Source organism: Choloepus didactylus, chromosome 2 (genome assembly GCF_015220235.1).
Source record: "Choloepus didactylus isolate mChoDid1 chromosome 2, mChoDid1.pri, whole genome shotgun sequence".
Classification (NCBI taxonomy): Eukaryota; Metazoa; Chordata; class Mammalia; order Pilosa; family Megalonychidae; genus Choloepus; species Choloepus didactylus.
The window spans coordinates 43417887-43439372 of record NC_051308.1 but is presented as its reverse complement, the minus strand read 5'-3'; the positions used below and the strand labels follow the sequence as shown (position 1 = coordinate 43439372).

At 35.2% G+C, this 21486-nt stretch overlaps 1 protein-coding gene and 1 pseudogene across 8 annotated transcripts in view; both read right to left on the bottom strand.

Moving 5' to 3' along the window:
* Positions 1-21486, bottom strand: part of ESRRG (estrogen related receptor gamma) — a 654513-nt gene that overhangs the window by 388693 nt on the left and 244334 nt on the right. The gene's annotated exons all lie outside the window — the stretch shown is intronic.
* On the bottom strand, positions 7373-10928 carry LOC119525144 (annotated as a pseudogene).

The window sequence follows — 21486 nt, the reverse complement described above, 5'->3', positions numbered from 1 at the left end:
ATTCTACTTCTTAGGTATATACCAAATATAATTGAAAACAGGGATTCAAACAGATACTTGCATACCAATGCTCATAAAAACATTATTCCAAATAGCCAAGAGGTAGAAAAAATCCAAGTGCCCATCAAGAGATAAATTAACAAAACGTGATATATACATACAATGGAATATTACTCAGCCAAAGGAAAGGAATGAAGAGCTGATATGTGCTACCACATGGACAAACCTGGAAAACATTATGCTAAGTGATATAAGCCAAAAAGTAAAAGGACAGATTTTATATGATTCCACTTATACAAGTTATCTAGAATAGGCAAATTCATAGAGACAGAAAGTAGAACAGAAGTTATCAGGGGCTGGGGAGAGAGGGAATGGGGGGTTATTGCTTAACTGGAGTTTCTGTTTGGGTAGACAAAACTGTTCTAGAAATAGTGGTGATAATTACATGTCATTGTGAATGTACTTAATGTCAGTGAATTGCACACTTAAAAATGGTTAAAATGGTAAATTTTAAGTTAAGTATATATTTTCCACAACAATACAGGAAAAAAGTTTTGCAGACATATAAAAGTTGAAATAATTCACTGGTAGCTCACCTGCACTACAAAATGTTAAAGGCAATCCTTCATACGGAAGGGAAACAATTAACACAAAGGGGTGAAGAACATCTTAAATGGTAACTACAATGGTAAATATATATTTTCTTATTAGTTAAATCTCTTTAAGAGATAATTTACTGTTTAAACGAAAGTAATAACAATGTTGTGTGGGTTTCTAAGGTACGCAAAATTACATATGACAACAATAGAATAAATGTCAGGAGGGGAAATAAGGAAGTATACTTGTCTCATAAGTGAAGTTTGAATATAATACAAACTTGGATAATATCACTTGAAAGTAATCTGTAATAAATAGAAGATATATACTATAAATACTAAAGTAACTGCTACAACAAAAAATAAAATGAATTATTATTATGTTTTTATATAGCTATATATACCTAAAAAAGAAGACAAAATGGACTGATAAAAATATTCAGTGCAAAAAAGGGCAAAAAATTTAAAAGAGGAAGAAGGAAACAAAGAATAGATATGATAAATAGAAAAGAACAGCAAATTTAAACCTAACCATATCAATAATCATATTAAATGAATGGTCTAAATATCCCAATTGAAAGTCAGAGTTTGTCAGATTGGATAAAAATACAAGATTCAACTATATGTTGCCCACAAGAAACACATGTCAGAGAAAAATTCTGTGATCTTTGGGTTAGTCAAAATGGTTTCCTTTTAGATACCATACCAAAAGCACAATCCACAAAAGATCAAATTGACAAATTAGACCTCATCAAAATGAAAAACTTACGCTCTTTGAAATATATTGGTAAGAAAAAGAAAAAAATAAGCTAACACTGGCAGAATATATAGCAAATCATAAATCTAATAAAGGACTTGTATTCAAATATATAAAGAACCTTCAAAATTAAATAATAAGAAAAAACTAATGTAGAAATGAGCAGAAGAAGATATATGAATGGTAATGAGCATATGAGAAGCTCAACATCATTAGTCATTGTACTAGTTTGGATATATCTTGTCCCTCCAAAAGACATGTTTTAATACAATCTTGTGGGATATTTGGATTAGGATGTTTCCATGGAGATGTGACTCATCCAACTGCAGGTGATAATTTTGATTAGATTATTTCCATGGAGGTGTGGCCCTGCCCATTCAGAATGGGTCTTGATTAGCTTACTGGAGTCCTTTAAAAGAGCCACACAGGCCCAAAACAACATAACTGTTAAGCTTGCTGATGTGATGCATAGCCATGCTCGGAGATGCAGACAACAGGATGTTTAGCTAAGAGATGAAGCCCAGAGTTCGCTCCAGGTTATGCTAAGACAGGACCCCCAGGCACTTAGAGAGAAGCAACTTGGGAGAAAGAACCAAGAACATACAGGAGCTAAGAGAGGAGCTGGAACACAACCCTGGATCAGCAGATGCCAGCCACGTTCCTTCCCAGCTAACAGAGGTTTTCCATACACCAATGGCCTTTTCTCAGTGAAGGTATACTTGTGTTGATGCCTTAATTTGGACACTTTTATAGCTTTTGGACTGTAAATTTGTAACCAAATAAACCCCCTTTATAAAAACTAATTCATTTCTGGTATTTTGCATAATGGTAGCATTAACAAATTGGAACAGTCATTAAGGAAATACAAATTAAAATGACATCTAGATACTACCACATGCCGAGTAGAATGGAGAAAACCTAAACGACAGAACATATTAAGTGTTAGCAAGGAATTAGAGTAAATGGAACTCTCATACACAGCTATTGGGAATGTAATATGCCACAACCACTTTAGAAAACAGTTTGACAGTTTCTTAAAAAGTTAAAAAAAGGCATATAGATTTCTGAGCCTAATGCTCAGAGTTTCTGATTCAGTATGTTGGGGGGAGGGAGCTCAAAAATTTGCATTATGAACAATTTTTCTGTTGATGCTCATGGTGCTAGTCCTAAGACCACACTTCAAGAACCACTCATACATAAGAGAGACTGGGACAATAGAGAAAAAGGAGCATATTTAGAAAAGGAAGAAATTACAGCCTGGTTTTGATACACTTTTATTTCTTCCATAAATTCATCAGGAAATAACAAGTAAAATTTAAGTTCATAAAATTTTATTTTATTTTATTCTAAATTTTTTTTCTTTCAAAATTTCTGTATGCTTTTATGAACAATTCCAGACCTTTCATGTATATCTCATACTGGTTGCAGAATTCACTGCCTTAGAAACAACCACAGTCCTCTCAGAGGACCCCTTAATTCCACTTTCATAGTTCAGCTATTCTACTCCTAACCCCTTTTGAGAAATGAGAACTAACTATTGTAAGTTAAAAATAAATAAAAATATTTAATATCTCTTTCTCAATCACAGACTTTTTTTTATTACACATTCCCTTTGAGTATAACACCTTTTTCTACCTGCTCACTTTCACCTGACTAGTATGATCTGAGCTAGCATCTCTTTGAAGAACTTTCTCTGACAGGCTCCTACACCACCCTGTTGCTTAGGCCACCCTCTCTTTTGCTCCCTAATCTCCACTGCATACCTCCATCGATCACTTCCCACACTCTACTCGGTTTTCTTCCAAATTATTTTATTTTACTCACCCCATTTCTTTCCACTATTATTTTTAAATTTTTCTTTAATGAAATAGCATCCAAGATAATGCAGGTTCCCTGATCCTGCCTAAGATACAGAGAATGTTAAGGATAACATTCCAGAGATGGAACACAGAATTTATAATCATAAAACTGGAGAAGGACGTGGGATCAAATTACAGATACACAACATAACACACATACATGCACAGATAAACTATTGGGGGGGTGGGGTGTTATTAACGACTTCTCTCAGGTTAGTAATTTCAAATAGCGCAAACCTTTAACCCAGACTGGATCACAGGACAAATCAAGTTTCCCAAATCCTACTCATGCATTTGACATATTTGTGGTCTGTTTTTACAGCTTTGGATCACAATTTCCTAGAAGGCAGCTGGTTCCTAAATCAACAAGTCAGTAAAAAGCAACCAAAGCCCAGTACTGTTAATGAAATTACCTATGAGGAGGTCAGAGCTGTTTGAGAACACATTTAAAACATTTATGAGAATCATTTAAAAATGTCTGCTCATGGATTTGGGTAATGCTTATGCATTCTGGTTGTGCTTTCTCATGATTCTAGAGTTCTGAAGCCGTGCTGCTAGAATAGCCAAAAGTAAAGGTTTAAAAGAACAAAAAACAATCAGAAAACTGTTGTTATTGTTGTTTCTGGAGAATTTTCAGTTCAACCAGAAGCAAGGATGTGTGCTAAGAAGTCACAATAAAGTAGGAGATATCAAGGCATTTCTCTACGGAATAACCATGATCATTTCACACTTTGGGGGTTCGTAAGGTGAAGTCACTGGACTGACTGAGGTAGAAGCATCAGGAGTTGTCCTCCAGAGGAGATTGTGCCTAGAAATCCCTTGGGAGAACCTCACTTTCTCTGAGGGGATCAGCAAATGCTGGGAAGGCAGGATCCACACTGCATAAACCTAGTGCAGCAAAGCAGCTGCCCTGAGATCTGGACTCCTGACGACCACCCCAGAGGCCGGCAGCTTCAGGCCACGCCTCAGTCCTAGCAACACAAAGGCTGTATCGGATCCCAGCCCTCCGCACAGCAGGAACTGGCCTGGAAGGCCTTGACTCCTCCGACAGAAAAATCTGATTCCCAAAGGTAAATAGCACCTTTACTTTACACTCTTTCACATGGACCTGTATTTTGATGACAAAGAAGAAAACTAAAGTCAGACTCTTTGCCTGGGAAATTTTCTCATAAGAAGGTTTCCAATAAGCTTGAATGTTTTAAAGTTATGTATAAAAAAATATTACCCAAAAGGAATAAAGAGTACCACCCAAAGAGATTTCACTCTCACAGATTTTGCAGCACCACAGGACTTCCTTGAAAGGAAAGGACAAAGTGGCAGTTTGCTCAGCTTAGATCATTTTGATTGAGACTCATATGTTATTTTAAATGAACACTGCTCAGATAGTTAAGCCTTAAAAATCAACCATCCTTGACAATTGTCAAATTTTTTTTTTTTTTTTTTTTTTTTTTTGTCTTACCTTAAGGGTTTCAGAAACACATTTACAAAGTATGCTATAGTGGAAGTAGTTAAGCTTCCTACCTGGCTTCACAGCACGTATCAGCCTACTGGCCTTTGTTCATTTTTGTCTTTGAAAATTTTTTGTTAACAATTTAAAAGGAAAAAAAAAAAAATAACCCAGAGTGAACTTAAAAAGCAACCATGGTTGAAATGCTTTAACATTCAGAACAAGGAAAAATTCGAATGCATATTAAAACTATGATCCAATAGAACATTTAATTTTCAAGGTTTTACTTTTAATACTTGGCTAATAATGTTTGAAAGAAAAGAAAGTACTAAATTTCTCTAGTGACACTGAAACGTTACTTACACGGACACTCCGTTTGAGTATCAACGGACAGAATAAAAGCTAGTCTTTGCATTTTCTATATGCTAAGACCCTTTATTAGAAACTATTGCCATCTGTTTTAGTTTCCTCATTGCTAAAGTAAATGCCATGCAATGGATTCCAATACACAACAGGAATTTATTGGTTCGTGGTTTTGAGGTTAGAAGTCCAAGATCAAGGCGATGCTTTCTGCCAGAAGACTGTGGCACTCTGGCGCTGACTGCTGGCAATCCTTGGTCCTTGGGTTTTCTGTCAAATGGCAACACATATGGCGGCCTTGCCTGGCTTCTCCTTTCTCTTCCAGATTCCACTGAATTTCCGTTTTTTCCTGTTGCTTTCTCCTCTGTATGTCTAAATTTCATTCTGCTAATAAAGGGCTACAGAAATAGGATTAAGACCCATCCTGATTAAGATCCATCTTAGGCCACACCTTAATTGAAATAACCTCATCAAAAATTCCAATTTACAAGGGTTCACACCCACAGGAATGGATTACGTTTAAGAACATGTTTTTCTGGGGTACATAGCTCCAAATCACCACACTGATTATGGCCAGGAAGCTTCTATCCTTGTGGTCTGGGTCAAACTGGGACCCTTCCTCACCAAAGTCTGACCCCAAAGAAATTCTGAAATTCAACCATTTATTCCATTTATTGTCACACAGACAATTTTTCAAAATTTTTCCACACCATGTTTTACATCCACACCTAATATGACATAGTTTTTTTCCTATTATGTAGAAGTTCCAGGGTCTTACATATTATAGAAATGACAACAAAAATATTTAAGGAAAGACTATCTGAAAGAAGACATGACACTTTGCAGTCTTTAGTTTATCTTTAGAAAGCATGATTATAAACTATGCTTGAAATAAGCTGCCCAGATCTTTGTGTTAACACAGAAATTGTTACTATTAGTTCTTGCTCAGTAAATGCAAATATTGTAAGTATGCTGTTTAACAGAAGTTTACTTTTATAAGCAGTAATATTGTAAAGTGGGCTATCAGTTAATAAACATGTTTATTAAATTGGTTTCCAAACAAACTATGTACTTACATACATGTACATGTTTAATTGTACAGATTTCTAAGTAGCCAGTGTTTAACTGTTCATATACAATATACGTATGCACCTTTCCTTTTTATTGTTCAAATATAACAATACAATGACATGTTTTAAAGAATGTTTCTATTGTTATTTAAATATGTATATTGAAATGAGTAGTTTTTTTTAGGGGAAAGAAACAAGCATGAATATTATTTTCTACTGAAGAACTGCTTTAAGCTTTCCTAGGACAACTGTATCTAAATCATATATACTAGCTCTCCAAAGTGGTAGAAATTTATATACTTCACGATATCTTTATCTTCCAAAGGGGCTAAAGGTATGTCCATATTTCTTCTTCCACATGGTTTTTCTTAGAACCTTCAAACACTGACATCTATGATTAAATTTCCTTTCATTCTTTGATGTGGTTTTTCCAAGTTAAAAAGAGAGTATAAAGTCATCTTTCTTCCTTCTTTCCTGCCACATAGACATTTTTCTAACCTTAAATATTTTTAAATCCCCTAATCAAGTTTCTGAGGTTTTCTTCATCAGGGTTCAAATTGTGAAATGAGAAAAATATATATTTGGTTTTAAGAAAGAAAACAAAACTTTGCAAATATTGGTATTCTTCTTCAAGGGCCTTAAGCCTGTGTTTAAATATGTATGCCATATACATGCCAATACGTCCCAGGAAGTACATCAGCTGCCAGAAAACTGAGGCACAGAATGAAATGCTTTGTCCAAAGACTGTCTCTGTGCATACAAACTGATTGAGAGGGGGCAACACAATAATTTAATTAAAATCGTTTTTCAAAATAACTCTCCATTGGCTTTAAGAATAGTTATCTAAGTTTTCATTTTTACACACAGCCAAATTCTTTGCCAAAGTTGGAACATCCAGTCAAAGAGCTTATTTTAAATTTACAATATTTCTATAGCTTGGGCAGAATTTTGCTTTCATATATCTATGAAGAAAGTTTTCTCAAAGTAAATTAACAGCAAAACAAATTTGCATAGGGGATGTTAAACTTCTTAAGCTAAAATAGATTTTATGGGCTCCTGCTAATTTTTAAGCAGCTAATTCAATATAAAAAAAATTGATAAGCAAATCATTCTTAAGTTCATAAAAAATGGCTCTAAGCACCTCTATTAGCATATTTTTAAAATCCAATCCCCATTCTGTTTGACTTACTTATCTATTTTTTTTTTTTTTTTTGTATCTTCTGATTAAATATTTATAAACCAAAAAATTCACAAAGGAGGCTTTCATATATGTACACGTAGAACATTCCCAAGGAGAATACAGAAAATATATGGAGTCATGTACTGATTACAATTCAAATGAAAATTATATAATTCTTCATGACAGTCCTCTACAAAACATTTTCTTAGAGATTCCTGAACATATATTAATCATCTTATTTTCCATATCTTAAGGATAAATTCATTGATTTTGTCCTTCCCTCATATTTTTTTAAAGAACAATTATTTTTTTTTACACTATAGAGGGGGCTCCTATGGCTGCTGTAAATATTACTGACAATAAATACTGACTTTCTATTATGTACCTATTCATTTCTGAAGGACCAAAAGAAAGGACCCTCCTTTGTCCTCCTTCCCAATAAAAAGATGGACTTCTGCCATGTGGAAGTTTGGGAGCTAGAAAAGGAAGCATCTTAAAAATGGACTGCAAACAGAAGATACACCTCGTAAGCCAGGTCATCTAGTTATGTGTTTATTTCCCTTTTGTTATTCCTGAGCCTTTAGTAAAAACCTCATTTAAATGTTCCAGCTTTGTCTCAGCTGTACTATAGGACATAAAGCACAGGGTTACATCATGATTAGTTCACAGATAGGGGGAACCACCTCTCTAGGAGGAAATTATGGGGGTGAGGGTCAAAACTTGGAAGTCTAGCAGCCCCATCTCACTGGGGAGTCTTCCACTGCCCCCGGTTAAGAGCACAGGTTTTACTTTGCCAAGGTGGAACCTTAGCATTTCCCAGAGAATGGTGCTTTGACCACATACCTAAATTCACCTGATATGAAAAAACGCTGAGATCTGGGACCCACCCCAGATCTAATGAATCAGAATGTGTGTGGAAGATGGCAGGAACTGGCATTTTTGAAAAGCTTCCCCAGTGGTTCTCAGAAGTGGGATCTGGGGACCTCTGGAGGTCCCTGACACCCTTTAGGGGGTCTTTGAAATCAGAACTAGTTTCATCATCACATTAAAACGTTATTTGCTTTCTTTGCTCTCTTATGAGTATGCAGTGGCGTTTTTTCCAGAGAATAATGGTGTGTGAAACTGCAGCAGGTTTTATAGAAGCAGATATGAGAATTCACCTGCCTATGTTAGGCCAGACAGGAAAGCTATTTCCAAAAATGGAAAGCAATGCCACTATTCTCAATAAGGCTTTTTATATTTTGGAAAAGTTTTTTTTTCATTAAAATATTATGTTAACATGTAATGTGTTTATTATTTTAAATGAACAAAAATTTTAACTTTTAATCTCTAATATATAATTGATGGATATAACCTACATAAATAAAAGGTCTTGGTGACCAAAAATTTGAGAACTGCTGCTTTGGTGGATATACCCAGCGTGCATGAACACTGATTCACAGGCCTGGGCCACTTAGTTCCTTGGCACAGAATGAGTAAGCCACCTCAAATCTAATTCAATAGGCCATGTGCAAAAAAGCTTCTTAAACTTAGGATTTTCAGGCAAAGGAATTTAATCTGACAGTGAAATATCAAAGTCTAACTGGTTTTGTTAAAAGTCTAAGTAACAAAGCATGTTTTCTTTGGTGACATCTGAATGCAATAAATCATCCTTTAATGTATACATAGGTTGACTCTGATGAATGAAATGGAAAACCATACTTTACATGATAGTTTTAAAAATAGTCATTAATTAGTAATGTGACAGTATGCACATTAGCGTCTAAGTGGTGGCAGATACATGGCTAACGGCAAATGTAAGTTAAAAACAAAGCCATAATTTTCAAAAATAAAATAAAATAGAAATGTTTCTGGGGAGAGAATAATTTTTTAAAAATTATATTTTTAGAAAATGTAGAAATGTGAGTAGGCAGAATAATATTGAATTATACTAAGCTAGAAAATTTTATTCTTAAATGAAAATACATCTTACATACTGTTGCCAAATTAATATTTGAGAATATCCTGCCATGAGAGAATAAAGATTAGAACACTATGAAGTTTAGGCATAGCTGGGGTGAAAACAGTATCATCCCATCCCATCTCTGTTGTAAAGAATTATATTGATACTTTTAATTTGCAATGTGTAATTTTTAAATTTACTGCCATATTTAAAATCTGAAACAGCTAACATTTTAATAAATCACTGCTGTTTGGGAAGCTAATATTGATTTGAGAATGACAGTGTGAATGTATTTGGCTATGTACACCGTATTAAGACTCTAAATGATATAGTTAATATACCTTATATTGATTTAATTGGTTTTGAAAATAAGTATATTTTTCTCTCTGAGCAGCCTTTTGGAAAAAGTACATTGGATATGGTTTCCAGTCATATTTTACTGTGCTAACTTGTACTTATTTAAGAATTCTCATCAGAAGAGAGTTAAATAGTACTTGAATCAAAGTCCAGTGAATCTGACTTTTCCTTTCCCCCATCTCTGTTTGCATGACCATTTATAACCATCATTTCTCTGCAAGTTTTCCACTTAGTCTATCAAAAATCAATGCTATGAAAGTCCTCTACAAGGGTCAGCAGCTTTTTGGAGTCTCTGAATGATGACAGCGTTCTGTAAATCTGCTTCTTCCAGTGTGAGCGTTTCATCTAGCAATTTGAGGAAAGGGAGAGCTGTGGCCAGAGAAAAGGGAGGACTTCTCTGAGATCCTTGGTATTTTTCGATGAAGTCTTTGATGTGGCTTACCCTATGAGAAATGTTAAATTTCTGGATGACCCTTTTCCCATTGGCTAACCAGATCTGTATATTAGTGATAGGTTCCAAGTTGTTAAGCGGGACAGCAGACATATTATTTTTATTCTTTACTTCAATACTCTTTGCTTTAGAAATAATTTTTGGTGTGGCACTTTTAGGAAGATTTTTGTAAATCATAAATCTGTTTGCTGGAATCTTCCTAATCTGTGACCCTGGCCTGAGAACGGCTGGAATACAGGCTTCGTTGACACACATATTTCATTTTTTTTATCTTCAACTTTAACATCCAACTCTTCTTTATCAAAAATTCCCTGTAATTCTAAAGGTAATTCCCTGTTTCTTTTCTTCAGTGGGTGACAAGCATTTGTCACCAGTCTTCTGTGCTTCCTCAAAAAGGCTGTCAACAAAATATTCACAATCTGTTTGCTGGTTGTCACTAAGAGGTTGGTTGTCAGAACCTGTTTCATAAACCCATTCTTCATTTATACTTTCAAGATTGTCTACTTCTTTCATTCTCTTTTGCTTTACTCCGCGCACGGCCGCTGGGGGGGGCCGCGCCGCGGTGTCGCCTCACGGCTTCGTCCTCAGTTCCCTCAGGGGCCTCGGGGGCCACCGCCGCCGTTTCGCTGGAGCCCCTCGGACCCGGAGCACCGCCGCCTCGGAACCACCTTCAGTTTCGGCGGGCGCCGCCGCGCCGCCGGGCTCCGGCCCGCCCCCCTCGGTTTCCCTATCTATTTTATTTATTGTCTTGTCTCTACTCTTCTCCTACTATACTTTAATTTCCATGATGACAGGATTTTTTATTTTCAGTATAAAAATATTTTTTATATTTTATTTTCTAAATTATAATATAGTAAAATCAATTTTTTGTTTTGGTGTATAGTCCTATGAATGCACATGTATAGAGTCATGGAATCACTACAAGAATCAAGATAGGTAACACTTCAGTCACTCAAAAAACTCTCGTTTACAATCCCTTTATAGTTAAACCTTCCCCTCACCTCTAACTCCTGGCAACCACTGATTTGTCTTCATTAATACTATTGTAACTTTTGGTGAATATCACATAAATGGAATCATATTGTAAGTAACCTCTGAAACCCGCTTCTTTCACTCAGTATAAAAATTCATCCAAGTTGTATACATTCCCATTCATTTATTGCTGGGTAATATTCCATCACACAGATGTACAAGTTCATTTATCCATTCACCCTTGGAGGACATTTGGGTTATTTCCAATTTCAGACGATTATGAATAGAGCTTCTGTAAACATTCATGTACAAGATTGGAATGTCTTCATTACTCTGTAGGTGTATGTTTAACTATGTAACAAACTGCCAAACTGTTTTCCAGAGTAGCTGCACCATTTTCCATTTCCACCAGCAATGTATGTGAGTTCCAGTTGTTCTGCATTCTCATCCACAGTCTCTTAATTTTTGCATTCTAGTAGGTGTGTAGCAGATCTCATCATGGTTTTAACTCGCATTTCCCCAATGACTAATGATGCTGAACATATTTCCATGTGCTTACATGGATTCTGTATATTCTCTTTGGTCTGTTCAAGTCTTTTATCCACTTTTTAATTGGGCTGTTTGTTTTCTTACTACTCTGTTTTGAGAATTCTTTATACCATATATTGTTTATATGTTTTTGATACACGTCAGATATGGTCTTTGCAAATATTTTCTCCAGCTATGGAACTTGTCTTTTCATTTTCTTAATAGTGACAGAGTAAAACCTTTAAATTTGACGAAGACCAATTTATCAATTTTTTTCTTTTATGGATTATGCTTTTAGTGTCATGTCTAAGAGCCATTTGTGTAACCACAGACACCGAAGATTTTCTCCTATGTTTTCTTTTAAAAGTTTTGTAGTTTCACACTTTGCATTTAGATCTTTGATACATTTTGAGGTTAGGTTTCAGTCAAAGTTCTTTTCTGTTTGTATATCAATGTCAATTACTCCAAAACCATTTGCTGAAGACTATCCTTTTCCTACTGAATTTCTTTTGCACCATTGTCAAAAATCAATTGACCACATTTGTGTGGGTTTATTTCTGTATTCTCTGTTGTGATCCATTGGTATTTGTCTATGCCTTTGCCAATACCACCCTGTCTTGATCAGCGTAGCTACGTAGTAAATAGTAAGTCTTAAAATCAGGAATGTAACTCCTCTAAAATTACTCTTCTTTTTCAAAATAATTTTAGCTATATGAAATGTTTTGCCTTTCCTTAAAAACCTCAGAATTAGCTTATTTATATCTATGTAAAAATCCTGCAATGAATTTTATTGGAATTTCATTAAATCTATTGATCAATTTGAGGAGAATTGACATCATTACTTGTTGAGTCTTCTGATTTATGAACACCATGTGTCTTTTGCTAGGTCTTCTTTGATTTCTTACATCATTATTTATAGTTTTCAGCATACAAATACTGGACATATTATGGTAGATTTATACATAAATATTTCATTGTTGAAGCTACTATAAATTGTATTATTTTTTAAAGTTAGCATCCAATTGTACATTGCTAATATACAGATATGAGATTGATTTTTTGTACTTTGACCTGGTATCCTGCAAACTTGCTAAATTCACTTACTTTCTTAAGAAGACTTTTATAGTTTTCTTGGTATTTTCTATCTAGACAATCATGTCTAAATATGGGACAATTTTATTTTTTTTCCTTTCTAATCTATATGCTTCTCCCCCACATGCCTTGACTTACAGCGCTGGCTAGGGCTTCCAGTGCAATGTGTTGAATAGAAGTTGAATAAAGAGACATCGTTCTCTTCTTCCTGATCTTAGGGGGAAAGCATTTAGTCTTTCAACAAAATGTATGATATTAATTGTAAGTATTTTGTAGATGGCATTTACCAAGTTGAGGAATTTTCCTTCTATTTCTGGTTTGCTACGATTTTTATGATAAATAGTTGTTAAATTTTCAGATTTTTTTTATGCACCAATTTGTCATGTAGGGTTTCTTCTTTAGACTATTAATATGGTAGAGTACATTGATTGGTTTTCTAATACTGAACTAGATTTGCATTCCCAGAATAAACTGCACTTGGTCATTGTAAATTTGTTTCCATCTTGATAGATTTGATTTGCTAATATTTTATCAGGAATTTTTGCAGCTATGGTCATGAGGGATAAGATCTATTTTTCTCTATTTTTATACTATCTATGTCTGGTTTTGGTATCAGGGTTACTCTGCTGGCCTCATAAAAATGAGTTAGGAAGTATTCCCTCTTATCCTATTTCTGGAGGAAAAGTTGTGGAATTGGCATTATTTATTCTTTGATTGTTTGCCAGAATACACCAGTGAAGCTATCTGGGTCGAGAGATTACTTTTTCAGATTTTTAACAAGAATTCAATTTCTGTAACAGTTATATAGGACTGTTTGGGTAACCTATTTCATCTTGGGTGAGTTTTAGTAGCACCTGGTTTTCAAGAAATGTATCCATTTCATCAGACTTGTTAAATTCATGAGCATAGAATTTTTCATAGTATTCTCTTATTACTCCTTTAATTGGCTGTAGGATCTGCAGTGATATCCCCCTATTTCATTCCTGATACTGATAATTTGTGTATCTTCTATTATTTTTTTTTCTTTTGTTAGTCTTCCTAGAAGTTGATCAATCTTACTGATATTTTTCAAAGAACCAGCTTTTGGCTTTATTGGTTTTCTCTACTTTCCTATTATTAATTTTATTAATTTCTGCTCATATCTTTATTATCATACCCTTCTTTCTGTTGTAAACACATAATATTATACATTTCTAAGAGCTGCTTGTATGTATCACACATATTGACATGCGTCTTCATTTTCATTCAGTTGAAATACTTACTAATTCCCCTTCAGCCTTTCTCTAGTCATAGATTATTTTAAAGTGCATTATTTAAGAACAAGTTTGAATATATTCCTGTTATTCTTCTATTATTAAGTGCTATGTCATTTCTTTATAGTCAGAGAATACATATTGTGTGATTTAAATTCTTTTAATTTTTTAAGCTGCTTTTATAATGGGGATATAATGTATCATGATGAATGTTCCATGTTACGTTGAAAAGAATCTGTATTCTGCTGTTATTGGGTAGAATGTTCTAAAAATATCAATTAGATACAGTTGGTTGAAGTATTCTTCTGTTCCTCTATATACTTAATGATTTTCTGTCTACTAGTTTTACCTATTACAAACAGAGGAGTTTGAAATCTCCAGTTATAATTGTGGATTTGTCTATTTCTCCTTTTAGCTGTTAGTTTTTTGCCTGACATATTTGGAGCTTTTTATTTTGTTTTGTTTTGTTTTTAAAAGGGCATTTACCTTTAGAATTGTTCTATCTTCTTGTTGAATTGTCCCTCTTATTATTATATAATGTCCCTCTTTAATTCTAGTATTATTACTTTTGGCTCTGCAGTCTAGTTTATCTGATATTAATATAGTCTCTCTGGCTTTCTTTGGATTAGAGTTTGCAAACATTTTTCCTATCCTTTTACTTTTAATCTACGTATATCATTGTATTTGAACTGAGTCTTATAGACAGCATAGAGTTGGCTTGTGTTTTTTTGTACTGTCTTATGATAATCTCTGGTTTTAATTATTGCATTTTGACCACTTATATTTAACATATTTACTAATATATTTGAATTTATGTCTACTAATTTATTATTTGTTTTCTATTTTTTTCTCTCTGCTATTCATTTCTCAGTGTCTCCTCTCCTGCTCACTTTTTAGTTATTTGAGACTTTTTTTTTTTTTTTAGAATTCCATTTTAATTTATCATTTTGTGTTTTTTATTGTATTTTGTGCAGCCTTTAGCTCTGGGGATAACAATATATGTATTTCACTTTTCACAGTCTACTTACAATCAATAGTTTACCCCTTCAAGTGGAATGTAGAATTCCTACCTTCTTATAGGTCCCTTTATCCTTTTTTATGTTACAGTTGCCTTAAATATGACTTCTATATAAAGTGAAAAACCCATCATTCAATATGAAAATTTTTGCTTTCAGCAGTCAAACATATTAAAATATTTTAAAGAACTCAAGGGGAAATAGACTATTATGCATGCCCAGATATTTACCATTACTGTTCCTTTCCTTTCACTCTTGATGTTCCCAGATTCATTCTGGCATTGTTTCCCATCTATCTGAAAAACTTATTTTAGAAATTGTTTTAGAGCAAGTTTGCTGGCAATAAATTCTCTTAAAGTTCCTTCATCTGAGAATGTTTTTAATTCACCCTCATTTTGAATGGTCTTTTTGCAGTAAATAGAATTCTGGGTTGGCAGTTCTCTGTTTTTTTCACATCTTAAAAATGTTGTGTTACTTCCTACTGGCCTGCATGGTTTTTTATGAGAAATCTATGTCATTCAAATTGATGTTTCCTACAGGAAATACATCATTTATGTATGGCCAGTTTTGAGATTTTTTATTTTTATTTATTTGTTAGTTTGTTTATTTTTGGAGTTTGAGTCTGATATGCCAGGGTATGGATTTATTTGGGTTTATCCTGCTTGGTTTTCACTGAATGTCTTAAATCTGCAGTTTATTTGTTTCCCCAAATTTAGAAAGGTTTAGCTATTACTTTCTCAAGTGTCTTTTAACATTGTACCGTTTCTTCTCTCCTTCTAGAACGTCAATGAAATAAATGTTCAAGGTTTTCTTAATTGTCCCACAGGTTTCTGAGGCTCTGTTTATTTTATTTTATTTTTTTCCTGACCTATTTCTGTGTTGTTCAGATTGGGCAACTTCCTTTGATCCATTTTCAAGTTTACCAACCCTTTCCTCTTTCATCTCCATTCTGCTCTTGAGCCAATCCAGTAATGTTTTTATTTGGCTATTGTACTTTTCAGCTCTAAAGTTTTCATCTGGTACTTCTTTATAGCTTCTATTCTTTACTGAGACTATCCATTTTCAATTTGTCTCAAGACTTTTCAAGATTGCTTGTTGGAGCATTGTTACATAACTGCATTTATGTCTTTGTCAGATAATTCCAACATCTCTATGACATTATCTTTGGTAACTGTTGATTGTCTTTTGCCAGGTGGGCTGACATTTTCCTGGTTCTTCATATCCCAATTAATTTTGAGTTATACCCAGGACATTTTGAATATTATTTTATAAGACTATGAATCTTATTTGAATCCTATGGAGAACATTGATATTTTTGTTTCAGCAGGCTATTAAACTGGTGAAGTTGGCCACAGTTCAACTCATCTCCTATTGTTCCGGTTTGTTAATGCTGCCATTTGCAAAACACCAGAAATGAATTGGCTTTTATAAAGGGGGCTTATTTGGTTACAAAGTTACAATCTTAAGGCCATAAAGTGTCCAAGGTAAAGGCATCAATAATAGGGTACCTTCGCTGAAGGATGGTCAATGGTGTCCGGAAAACCTCTGTAGGCTGGGAAGGCACATGACTGGCATCTGCTCCAGAGTTCTGGTTTCAAAAGGGCTTTTTCCTAGGACGTTCCTCTCTAGGCTGCGGCTCCCCAAAAATGTCATTCTTAGTTGCTCTTGGGGTGTCTGTCTTCTCTTAGCTTCTCCAGAGCAAAAGTCTGCTTCCAAAGGCTGTCTTCAAAATGTCTCTGTAAGCTGCAGCTCCTCTCTCAGCTCCTGTATGTTCTTCAAGTGTCCCTCTTGGCTGTAGCAAGCTCGCTCCTTCTGTCTGAGCTTATATAGTGTTCTAGTAAACTAATCAAGACTCATGCTGAATGGGCAGGGCCACACCTCCATGGAAATTATCTCACTAGAGTCATCACCCACAGTTGGGTGGGGCACATCTCCATGGAAATACCCAAAGAATTACAATCTAATCAACACTAATACGTCTGCCCACATAAGATTGCATCAGAGATAATGGCATTTTGGGGGACATAATACATTCAAACTGGCACATCTGTGGACCATGGTTCCAACTATAGGTCAATTTTCAAAGCCTTTATAGTGCTATTCAGATCTGTCCTGTATGTGCCCACCACCCAGTAGTCATGCGCAGTTGCTTATTTGTTAGTTCTCAATTTTTGGGGGCATGCTACATTAGATCAGATCCATTCTTATCAGCTCAGAGGTGAGCTCAAGAGTTCAAAATCATCTTTATGGAATTGCTTTCCCAAGCTCCTCACCCTCCGTGATCTCTCTGGTGCTATTTCTCTGGGGCGCCCCTTTTCAGTTCTCCACCAAGAAATTTGGGGTTTTTGTTATCCTACTCACCTGCATGCTTCCATGACTGCACCCATGTCTGTGGCCAAGCAATGAGAGAACAGAGAAAGAAAAGCAATGTGGATTCACCTCACCTACTTGAATTCACAGCTCCATTGATTTGAGAAGGTCCCCCTCCTTCAGAGGTTTGACTCTTGCAGGTACCTATTAGCACCACTGCTTGATGCTGCCATGGAAATAATTGGAGCCTGGGTGCAAGGAAACGGAGAAAAGAAAGGAAGGAAAGAAACTTCTCTCTGCCTTTCCCACTCTTAAGCTAGAATTGGAAGACTTCTCCTGGTGCTCTCTCAGTCTGAACTCTGATGTCCACTTCTGGTGGGCAGCTACAGTGATATCAGGCCAGGAGACACCAGAGGAGCAAAAATGGTAAATCACCACTGGTATAGGTGTATGTCCAGTTCTGATCTTCCCTAATCCACTTGCTACTATTTACTTTTCAGCATCTTCACATAGTTGTTCTTGGAATTCTCTTCAGGTTTTATAGCTGAAATCATGGGAAACACAGGGTGGAGTGTACTTATTCCATTTTACCCAGAACTAAAATCCAGCTAATTTTTAAAAATTGTGTAATAAAATGTATCATTCACACAAAATATGTATAAAATATATATATATAGTTTCAAGAGTAAGAAAATATTCTCATATTTTCACACCTAATTAAGAATTGGTACCTACTAAGTAATCAATTAAAAGCCCACTGTGTGCCCTTCCCATGCTTAATACCCCTTCCTCTTGCATTGAGGCAATCAGTAACCTGATCTTACAAGAAGCAGTCTCTTGCATCTCTTTACAGTTTTACCACTGAAGTATAAACTCTGAACAATATTCTGTTTGGGTGTTTTAGTTTGTTTTTTATTTTGTTTTTACATTTTAATAAACTTTTTAAAATTAAAGCATGACATATATACAAAAAAAGGCACAGTTCATACATGTACAACTAGGTCAATTAATCCAATGTGAGCATACTTTTGCAACCTAATCCATACACAGAACATTGCCAGCACCCCAGAGGTCCCTCAGACCCCCTCCTAATCACTACCTCTTCCATAGTCCCCAGAGGTAACCACTATCCTAACTTTTAACATCTCAGATTATTTGTTTCTGATTTTGAACTTTAAGTAATTAGAATCATAAGGAATGCCTTTTTTTAGGTCTTGATTTTTCTCCTTTGTATTATATTTATGAAATCCATCCATGTTCTTTCATATAACAATAGTGGTTTATTTTCATTACTATGTAACATTCCTTTATGTGAACATTATATTTGTACTACATTTATATTTCCCCATTTTTTCTTCATTCTCATCTTGATGGACATTTGGATTTTTTCCAGTTATAAATATACAAATAGTACTCTGAAGATTTTTGCATGTCTTTGGGTGCACATAGGGACTCACTTCTGATGGGCATGTACCTGGGCATGAAATTTCTGGGTCTCAGGGCATGCATATGTTTGGCATTAGTAGATATTAACAGTTTTCCAAGTGGTTTTTACCAATTTACACTCCCACCATTAGATAAAAGTAATCTAATTGCAGAAGGAAGTATTTTTGGTACAGTACCAGCCATCATTATAGGGAAATAACAATCTAGAATGGATATCAGGCTAAAATTGAAAAACTTTAATTATAAGTCTCCCAGATTTTTCTTAAAACAGAGCCTTCAGTCTCATGGTCAATGTAATCAGTGGAAGATACCCTTCAAAATTGCTAAAGCTAAAGGAATAGAAGAAATAAGGGAAACTTTAAAATGTGAAAATAAAATAAAGGTATATATTCCTGAGAACAATATAATCATGGATTATCCCACACAGAAATTAAAATATTATTTTCCAATAACATTTTTTTTTTTTTTTACTATAAGGGCTCCAAGCAGTTACTAGATAGCTTGAAGAGACTCTGATATACTTTTTTAAAATGTGGCTATTACTAATACATTTGTAAAGTTTTATACAACAAACAACAAAGTATAAGATTTTCAGCTTTCTTTCATTATTGACCCACCTTCTATAGGAAATTCATGCAGCAGCCTGGGGAATGTTTTGAAAAAGTTCCAAAAGACCTTACCTGCCAAAACAAGATTCCCTCACAAACCTGTTATAATGTCAGAAATTCCAACTACTATCCCCATTTATATATAAGCAAATCCCTGTATCTGGAAACAGAAGAAACATACAAAGGAAACCTACTTTGTTTTTTCATTTTTGTTTTTGTTTTTGCTTTTTTCCCTAAACTATATTACCATATCTAGCACCTTTTGTTTTTTAAGGAGTAATTGGTCATTACTGATGCATGTACACAACTGAGAACCCATGTTTCTGGTACCTAGTAACTGGAATTTGTGATATGGTTGACTGAGGCTAATAATGTTCATGGGAGCTGTAGAACCAAATATTTATATCATGAGATACCTGATCTGAAGCTGATTTAATCAGCACCAGGTCATAACGCACTGTGCCAGTTTGAATGTATTATGTCCCCCAGAAAAAGCCATATTCTTTGATGCAATCTTGTGGGGCAGACAGAATAGTGGGGATTAAGTTGGAACGTTTGGATTGGGTTGTTTGCATGGAGATGCGCCCCACCCAACTGTGGATGATAACTGATGGGATATTTCCATGGAGGCATGGCCCCACCCATTCAGGGTGGGCCTTGATCAGTGGAACCATATAAATGAGCTGGCTCAAGGAGAGAAAATGGAGTGCAGCTATGAGTGACGTTTTGAAGAGGAGCAAGCTTGCTAGAGAGGAACATCCCAGGAGAAAGCCATTTTGAAACCAGAACTTTGGAGCAGACGCCAGCCACGTGCCTTCCCAGCTAACAGAGGTTTTCTGGACGCCATTGGCCATCCTCCAGTGAAGGTACTCGATTACTGAGGTGTTACCTTGGACACTTTATGGCCTTAAGACTGTAACTGTATAGCTAAATAAACCCCCTTTTTATAAAAGCCTATCCATCTCTGGTGTTTTGCATTCCACAGCATTAGCAAACTAGAACATGCACCAATCCACTGAACCAACTGCAATCAAGTTGTGTGCTCAACATGAAACTGTGTGCACTTAAGCTAAAGCCTCTATACATTTTTTTTTCCATTTTTATTGAGATTGTTCAGATACCATACAATTATCCAAAGATCCAAAGTGTACAATCACTTGCCCCTGGGTACCCTCACACAGCTGTGCATCCATCACACTTAATTTTTGTTCAATTTTTAGAAACTTCTCATTACTCCAGACAAGAAATAAAGTGAAAGATGAAAAAAGAAAAAAAGAAAAGGAAACTCTAATCCTCCCCTATCCCTAACCAATCCCCCTCAATTGTTGACTCGTAGTATTGATATAGTACATTTGTTACTGTTTATGAAAAAATGTTGAAATACTACTAACTGTAGTATATAGTTTGTAATAGGTATATAGTTCTTCCCTATATGCCCCTCTATTATTAAATTCTAATTATATTGTCATACGTTTGTTCTGGTTCATGAAGTGATTTCTAGTATTTGTACAGTTGATCATGGACATTGCCCACCATAGGATTCAGTTTTATACATTTCCATCTTTTGACCTCCAACTTTCCTTCTGGTGACATATATGACTCTGAGCTTCCCCTTTCCACCTCATTCACACACCATTTGACGCTGTTAGTTATTCTCACATCTTGCTACCAACACCCCTGTTCATTTCCAAACATTTAAGTTCACCCTAATTGAACATTCTGCTCATACTAAGCAACCACTCCCCATTCTTAAGCCTTGTCCTATATCTTGGTACCTTATATTTCATGTCTATGAGTTTACATATTATAATTAGTTCCTATCAGTGAGATCCTGCAATAATTGTCCTTACGTGTCTGGCTTATTTCACTCAGTATATTGCCCTCGAGGTTTTGTCATCAACCCATTTTTTTTTTTAATAAGGTTTTGTTCACTCACCATACATTCCATCCCAAGTAAATAATCGATGGTTCTCTGCATGGTCATACATTTATGTGTTCACCACCTTCACCACTTTCTATATAAGGGCATCTACATTTCTTCCACAAGGCAGGAGGGAGAGTCAAAGAAGGTAGAGAGGCAAAAGAAAGAGGGACTCGGGCAAGATGGCGGCATAGAGAGGAGTGGAAGCTAAGTAGTCCCCCTGGAACAACTACAAAAAACCAGAAACAACTAATAAATAATCCAGAATAACTGCAGGGGGACAAACGAGACCATCCATTCATCATACACCAACCTGAATTG